Source organism: Arachis ipaensis, chromosome B01 (assembly GCF_000816755.2).
Source record: "Arachis ipaensis cultivar K30076 chromosome B01, Araip1.1, whole genome shotgun sequence".
Lineage (NCBI taxonomy): Eukaryota > Viridiplantae > Streptophyta > Magnoliopsida > Fabales > Fabaceae > Arachis > Arachis ipaensis.
In genome coordinates this window covers 117,929,961-117,938,823 of record NC_029785.2, presented here as the reverse complement: position 1 = coordinate 117,938,823, position 8,863 = coordinate 117,929,961, and positions in this window count along the sequence as shown.

Here is an 8,863-nt window from a genome sequence, read left to right as displayed (position 1 = left end):
TCCCGCGTAACTCTGTTCAAAACTAATGTTTTTTGCATTCGCGTATGACGCGTACGCGTCATAGACGCTTGCGCGTCGAATTCCACTTTTTTTTTAATGCAGAATGCAGGTGATGATACAGAAATTATGAATGAACACTGATAACAATAAAATGAAATAAAACTAAGAATAAAAATGAGAGATCGTACCATGGTAGGTTGTCTCCCACCTAGCATTTTTCTTTTACGTCCTTAAGTTGGACGGTCCACAAGCTCAGTCTTTTTTTGTTGGTGGATCCTCCAAGAGGAAGATCTCTAGCTCCTTGTTGTCTTTCATCTTCTCACCATGATACAGCTTCAGGCGGTGGCCATTGACTTTGATGAATTTGGAACTTGAGGGATGACTCAGGTGAAAGACTCCGTATGGCTCTGCCTTTTCAACTCTATAGGGTCCTTCCCACCTGGATCTCATCTTGCTTGGCATGAGCCTCAGCCTTGATTTTTAAAGGAGGACTAACTCCCCAGGTCTGAACTCTCTTCTCTTGATATGATTGTCATGCACAGCCTTCACCCTCTCCTTGTATAGCCTAGAGTTGTCATATGCTTCGAGTCGAAATTTCTCCAATTCTGCTAGTTGCAACTTCCTTTTCGCCCCGGCATTCTCAAATCCCATGTTGCACTCCCTTACCGCCCAAAAAGTTTTGTGCTCCACCTCCACTAGGAGGTGACAAGCTTTGCTATAAACTAGGTGGAATGGACTCATTCCGATGGGTGTCTTGTATGCTGTCCTATAAGCCCAGAGCGCATCTACAATCCTGGTGCTCCAGTATTTTCTATGAGGCTTGACAATCTTCTCCAGTATGCGCTTTATCTCTCTGTTAGACACCTCAGCTTGCCCATTGGTCTAGGGATGGTAAGTTGTTGCTACCTTGTGAACAATGCCATGTTTCTTCAGTATACCTGTCAATCTCCTGTTACAAAAATGAGTGCCTTGATCAATCACGATTGCTCGTGGTGATCCGAAGCGACAGATAATATGATTTCTAATAAAGGAGACAACAGTGTTAGCATCATCAGTACGGGTAGGAATTGCTTCCACCCATTTAGAAACATAATCAACAGCTAACAATATATATAAGAAACCACTAGAGTTTGGAAATGGACCCATGAAGTCAATACCCCAAACGTCAAAAATGTCACATAATAATATGAGTTGTTGGGGTATCTCATCCCTCTTGGATATATTCCCAAACCTTTGGCATGGGGAGCAAGATTTACAGAAGGCAGTAGCATCCTTAAAAAGAGTGGGCCACCAGAATCCATAGTCTAAAATTTTTCTAGCTGTCTTTTGAGGACCAAAATGTCCACCACTCTCAGAGGAGTGGCAGGCCTCAAAAATTGACTGGAATTCTGATTGTCGCACACACCTTCTAATTATCTGGTCAGCACCATACCTCCATAAATATGGGTCATCCCATATATAATATTTGGACTCGCTTTTCAGCTTGTCCCTTTGATGCTTAGTAAAATTAGGAGGGAAGGTATGACTAACCAGATAATTAGCTATAGGTACATACCAAAGAACTACCTCAGATATTGCGTGCAAGCTATCAAATGAAAAAGCATCATTCATAGGAGTGGAGCAATTCTTAATGTGCTCTAGGTGACTCAAGTCGTCTGCCACTAAATTCTGGGAACCACTCCTATCTTTGATTTCTAAATCAAATTCTTGCAGCAACAATATCCAACCTATTAACCTTGGTTTGGACTCTTTTTTAGCTAATAAATATTTTAGAGCTGCATGGTCTGAGTATACTACCACCTTAGTACCAAGTAAGTAGGCTCAAAATTTATCCAGAGCAAAAACAATAGCCAGAAGCTCCTTTTCCGTGGTAGTATAGTTAGACTGAGCAGCGTCTAAGGTCTTAGAGACATATGCAATTATAAAAGGGTCCTTACCTTCACGCTGAGCCAGCGCCACTCCTACTGCATGGTTGGAGGCATCACACATAATCTCAAATGGCTGGCTCCAGTCTGGTCCTCTCACAATCGGAGCTTGAGTCAAGGCAATCTTCAGCTTATCAAACCCTTCCATGCAGTCCTTGATGAGAGAACTTTTACGTAGTCTAGAAATTTGCGGATAAATCCTCGTTGCAAGTATAGTTTCTAAACCTTCAAAAGGCCTTTCATACAAACGTTTTGGTTTTCACAAGTAACAAACCCCTTTTTAAAATTGATAACCGAGTATTTAAACCTCGGGTCATCTTCTCAAGGAATTGCAGGGAGGTATATTCTTATTATTGGTTATGAGTTTGTAAATTGGGGGTTTTGAAAGTAAGGAAGCAGTATGTTGAACAAAGAGAATAAAATAAAATAGTAATAATAAAATAAACTCTTGGCAAGGTATTAGAACTGGAAGTCCTATTATTAAATTGGAGAAATAAATAAAAGAAACATTGAACCTGGGATTGAGAGTCACTCCTAAAAACTAAGAGAAATCCTAAATCCTAATCCTAAGAGAGAGGAGAGAACCTCTCTCTCTAAAAACTACATCTACTTCTAAAATTGTGTATATGAAAGCTTTTTCATATGTGGATGCATTTTCCCACTTTATAGCCTCTAATATGTGTTTTCTGGGCCACAAACTGGGTCGAAAACAGCCCAGAAATCGCTGGAGATGAAATCTGCCACGTTGGTTTTTTGCCACTGCAACGCGTCCGCGTGGATCATGCGACCGCATCACCTAGCATCAGGGCAACTATGGCATATTATATATCAAATCGAAGCCCCGGACGTTAGCTTTCCAGCGCAACTGGAACCACATCGTTTGGACCTCTGTAGCTCAAGTTATGACCGTTTTAGTGCGAGAGGGTCATGCTAACAGCTTTGCAGTTCCTTCAACTTCTTGTATTCCTTCCACTTTTGCATGCTTTCTTTCCATCCTCTAAGCCATTCCTGCCCTGTAATCTCTGAAATCACTTAACACACATATCAAGGCATCTAATGGTAATAAGAGAGGATTAAACATAGGGAACTTAAGGTCAAAAAAGCATGTTTTCAATCAAAGCACATAATTAGGAAGGCAAATGTAAAACCATGCAAATAGTATGAATAAGTGGGTAAAGAGTTGATAAAAACCACTCAATTGAGCACAAGATAAACCATGAAATAGTGGTTTATCAACCTCCCCACACTTAAACATTAGCATGTCCTCATGCTAAGCTCAAGAGAAGCTATAAAGAATGAAGAGGAATGATAGAATGTATGAAATGCAACCTATCTATATGAATGCAACTACATGCAATGTGTTTCTACCTACTTAGTTAAAAGTAAACAAATCCTTCAAGAAGAAATATGAACTGGATTTCACTAATTCAAATCATGAAAATGAAGTACAAATAGACTTGCAAGAAGAAAATAGCTCATGAAAGCAGGGAACAAGGAATTGAGCATCGAACCCTCACTGGTAGTGTATACACTCTAATCACTCAAGTGTTTAAGGTTCGATTCTCTCAATTCTCTACTAACCTTGCCTTCTAAGGCTTGCTCTTCATCTAACAATCAACATAAATTTAATGCACAGATACACATATCAAGAGGTCTTTTAAGGGTTGTAATGGGGTTAGGGTTAAGGTAGGATTGTATTTGGCCAAGTAGACTAAAATCTGAATTCTTAATTAACTTAAACTTTCCACCTAACTTTAGACAATCCATGTAATCATAATACCACATCTAACTATCCATTAACTATGTTTTCCACATATTCATGCATCTGATTTTGAGTACAGTACATATGCATTGCTTTCATCATTTACTTTGGGGCATTTTGTCCCCTTTTTCTTATTTGCTCTTTTTTTTTCTTTCTTTTTTTTTAATTTTTCTCAATGCATATGATTAAATTATTGAATGCATGAACATGTCTCAAACATTTCTTTCATATTTTCAGAAAATTCTAACATACTCAATTCTCAAACCAAATGTTTCCAAAGCCAATTTCTCCACACTTAAATCATAAGCACTCTCACTAGTCTAAGCTAACCAAGGATTCAAATTAAGGACATTATTGTTTTCCGCTTAGAGTTAATGATGTGCTAAAGTAAAGAACAAAGGGGTATAATAGGCTCAACATTGGTTTGCAAAGAATACTAAAAGGGTAAGGCCATATGGGTATGTAAGCTCAGTGAAATAAAGGCCTCAATCATATAAGTGCATGCATACATCAAACCATGGAAATATAGAATTAAGCAAGACAAATATCACAATTTTAGAGAGAAAAAACACACACCAAAAATAAAATATTGGTTGAAAAAATGCAACCAATTCAAATAGGCTCAAAAATCTCACAGGTTTTGTGTGTTCGAGCTCTAAACCATGTTCCAGTATAATATTTCTTCAAACAAGTGTAACATTAATTTTTATTCAAATTAGTGAAATGCTCTAAAAGGTTTCTTGAAAAAGAAAATATTACTTCAACCAAGTGATAAAATATGCACAAAATCAAATAATCATGCAATCAAACATGCAAATGCAATAACTAACAAGGAAAATAAACCATTGGTGTTGAAAAGAAGAAAATAGCTAATCCATGGAGATCGGTATCAACCTCCGCACACTTAAAGATTGCACCGTCCTCGGTGCATGCTAAGATGTACAAGTGGACGGGTCTCTCCAACTGATGCTTTTCTCCAAGGATTGTGCTGATGGACTTGTTTGTCTCCCCATATAAACGTCTTCCGGTTCCCTTCCGGGTGGCCATCCTGAAAGAAAAAGGGAAGAAAAGTAACCCAGAAATAGATATAAGAAAATAAATGAAGTATGGGTGGGTTAATGCCAAATGAAAAGGGTCTTATTGACATGGAAGCTTCAACATGTACGTGAGAAAATAATAGAAGCCATGGCATACCAGTGGCACAAAATTTGTAACAATGGAGAAGAGAGTGTGGGTAAGGAGAGATAATATAAATTCATGTCAATGAAAAATTAATACAGGTATAAAATATCGGCATTGATTTAAATAATATTATCTATCCAGAATAAAACAAGTCACTGAGCACTAAGATAATACCAGAAAAGATATAGCAGTTGAATAAGAATAGTTGAATAAGAACATTTGAACACCAATGGTAAAATAATAAATTTATAAAAGAAAATAAAAATATACAAAATTAAAATGCAATGAATAAAAGTATGCAAATAAATAAAATAAAAGATAAGAAGAATGAGAAGGGAAAGAAATAAAGTAAGAAAAAAAGAAGAAAGAAGAAAAGATAGAAGAAATTAGGATTGGGGAAGAAAAGATAAGATAATTGGCACTAATCTGGATAGGTTGTGTGGCGCTGGCAACGCGGTCGCGTGAGAGACGCGGTCGCGTGGTGCGCAATAAGGTCAAGCTACGCAGACGCGTGGCCTGATTTGTGCGATTGGCACGAGTGCAGTCTCGCGCTCGCACAACTCTCTGTTCAAAACTTAGTTTTGCCAAAATCCAGGGTGACGCGGTCGCGTGGTCAACGCGATCGCGTGAGTGGCCATCATGGGGATATGACGCGGACGCGTGAGCCATGCGTCCGTGTGGTAAGGCTTGTGCGATCAGCACCAGTCCAGCACCACTCTCGCATAACTTTCGGTTGTGCACCCTTTCTTACGTCGATTTTCAGGTCACGCGGTCGCGTGGGAGGCATTTTTCCTATGTGACGCGGACGCATCATCGACGCGGTCGCGTGGGTCAAATTGTGCCAATGGCACGCCTCCAGTCACGCTCTCGCGTGACTTTCTGTTCGTTTTCTTTTCTTCCCATTGCACTGGTGACGCGGACGCGTCAGCGACGCTGCCGCGTCGCATGCGTGCTCTCCTTTTTTTTCTGAAAATATGCAGAATGCAGTGTTAATATGAATGTTATGAGTAATTCCAGGTTCAATGAAATAAAATAAAATAAAACTCAAAAACAAACAAAACGAAATAAAATTAGAACTGAAAAGGGAACGATCATACCATGGTGGGTTGTCTCCCACCTAGCACTTTTAGTTAAAGTCCTTAAGTTTGACATTTGATGAGCTTCCTGTTATGGTGGCTTGTGCTTGAACTCATCCAGAAATCTCCTCCAATGTTTGTAATTCCAATGGCCTCCGAGATCCCAAACTAGGCACGTAAAGCCCTTAAGAAGCTTCAAACAGATTCTTAGGCTCCCGAGGTGACAAATGTCAGAGCAGATTCCAGGATCCCAAATCTTGCTTTTACACCCATTTTTGTTGGGATTTGTATTTTTCCAGCCAGGTGATAAGTAATTTGAATTCTCACTGCAGCTACCAAACAGCTTCCTAGACCCATTCAATTAAGCTCTACACCAACCTTTGTGTTTAAACTTAAGGCTTCCAACCATAATGAACCTTGCAGGACAATTCTTACCACTGACCATCTTCCTCTTACTCTTAATACCACAAAGAGCTCTAAGTTGACCATCCGTCTCCAGTAGCCCATATTCAAATGGAATTAGAAAGCTAAGGGATATGAATTTTATCCACTTGAATGTTGTGAAGGATGATGGCAACTTAGGGGGAGGGGTCTCCAATAACTTTGGCAAGGTGATTTCAAGCTCCACTCCCTTGTGCTCTTCTCTGACAACTTCCACCTCTTTGCAAGTTTCTTCAATATCAACCTCTTCCTCTTGGTAGCTTTCTTCCAATTCAATCTCCTCTTCATTGCTTTCCAAGGGCATGGGAGGTTGTGCTTCTTCTTCTTAAATCTCCATCTCTTGATCGACCTCTTCCAACTCCTTAACCATGACATGCCTTGGAGGTTGTACACTCTCTTCAAAATCAATTTCAAACATCTTGGAAGGAGGATTTATGAATGGACTTTCCAATGGAGGTTTGGCATCTCCTAAGTCTTCAACCACTTCTTCCTCTACAACTATTATGGCTTTCTCCACTTGTTCCAATACAAAGCCATGTTCCTCAATGTCCACCGAAGTTTCTAGTGTCTCCTTCATGCTTTGCTCTTCTTTTGATTCTCCACATGTAGCCATGGGAGTTCCTTGAGTGCTCAGATATTGGGAAGCTATTATATTTACTAACTCGCCTAAGGTGGCCACGAAATTTAGCACACTCTTATTCATCCTTTCTTGCCTTTGAAGAATAACACGAAGTCTGTCATCCATTGGAGGTTGGGGTGGATATGAGGATTCATTGGTTGGGAGAGAAGGTGGTTCATCTTGATAATGATATGGAGATGGTGAATATTGAGGTGGTGGTTCATGAGAGTAGTTGTGTTGGAAAGGTGGTGGTTCTGTGTATGGTTCATTTGGTTCATAAGGTGGTTGGTATGGTGGATGAAGGTTAGGATTATATGAAGGTGAATGGTGGTAGTTGGCTTGTGAGTGTGATGGTTCAAAGTCATGTTGAGGAAAGGGTTCATAGGCATATGGTGGTGGTTGTTGATAGTCCATTGGAGGTGGTTGTTGCCAAGAGGGTTGATCAAATCCTTGTGGCTCCTCCCATCTTTGATTGTTCCAACCTTGATGCCTGTTCTCATTGTAATTTCTTCTTCCTGCAATATAATTGTAACCAGACTCATAGCGATGGAGGTGAGAACTCATGATAGCAAATAAAAATTTAAAACGAAAATAAAAACAAATTTAAATTAAAAGGTTATTGAAATTTAAATTTTTAAATTTGAAAATTAAATTTTGAAATTTGAATTTTAAATTTTAAAATTTGAAAATTGAAATTTTGAATTTTAAATTTTTGAAATTTGAATTTTGAAATTTGAAAAATTAAATTTTGAAATTTGAAATTTAAATAATGAATTTTGAAATTTGATTTTTGAAATAAGATAAGATAAGATTTTGAAAAGGATTTGAATTTTGAAATTTAAATTTTGATATTTTAAATTTTGAAATTTTGAATTTTGAATTTTAAAAATTTTTTAAATTTGAATTTTGAAAATTGAAAATTGAAATTTGAAATTTGAGTTTTAAATTTTGAATTTTTTGAATTTAATGAGGAAAGAGAAAAACAATAAAATGACAACAAACTTAAAAATTTTTAGATCAAAACGAAGAAAACAACTAAGAACAACTTGAAGGTCAAGATGAACACGAAGAACAACTTGAAGATCAAGATGAACACCGAGAAAAAATTTTTTGGAAATTTTTTTTAATTAAATAAAAACCAATAACCTCTTAATTTATGAAAAAACAAAAAAATAAAAACAAAAATAAAAATAAAAATAAAAACAATAAAACAGGTAAAAAGCAAATATTTACAATAACCAATAATAAGGCACACGTTTGCAATTCCCCGGCAACGGCGCCATTTTGATGAGAGAACTTTTGCATGGTCTAGAAATTTGCGGATAAATCCTCATTGCAAGTATAGTTTCTAAACCTTCAAAAGTCCTTTCATACAAACGTTTTGGTTGTCACAAGTAACAAACCCCTTTTTAAAATTGATAACCGAGTATTTAAACTTCGGGTCGTCTTCTCAAGGAATTGCAAGGAGGTATGTTCTTATTATTGGTTATGAGTTTGTAAATTGGGGGTTTTGAAAGTAAGGAAGCAGTATGTTGAACAAAGAGAATAAAATAAAATAGTAATAATAAAATAAACTCTTGGCAAGGTATTAGAACTGGAAGTCCTATCTTTATAAATAAAGCAAAGCAAAATTAAATCTGAAAATGCCTCGAATTGCATTCACAAAAGAACTTAAATCTGACATGGACATTCATAAATTAAATTGGAGAAATAAATAAAAGAAACATTGAACCTGGGATTGAGAGTCACTCCTAAAAACTAAGAGAAATCCTAAATCCTAATCCTAAGAGAGAGGAGAGAACCTCTCTCTCTAAAAACTACATCTACTCCTAAAATTGTGTATATGAAAGCTTTTTCA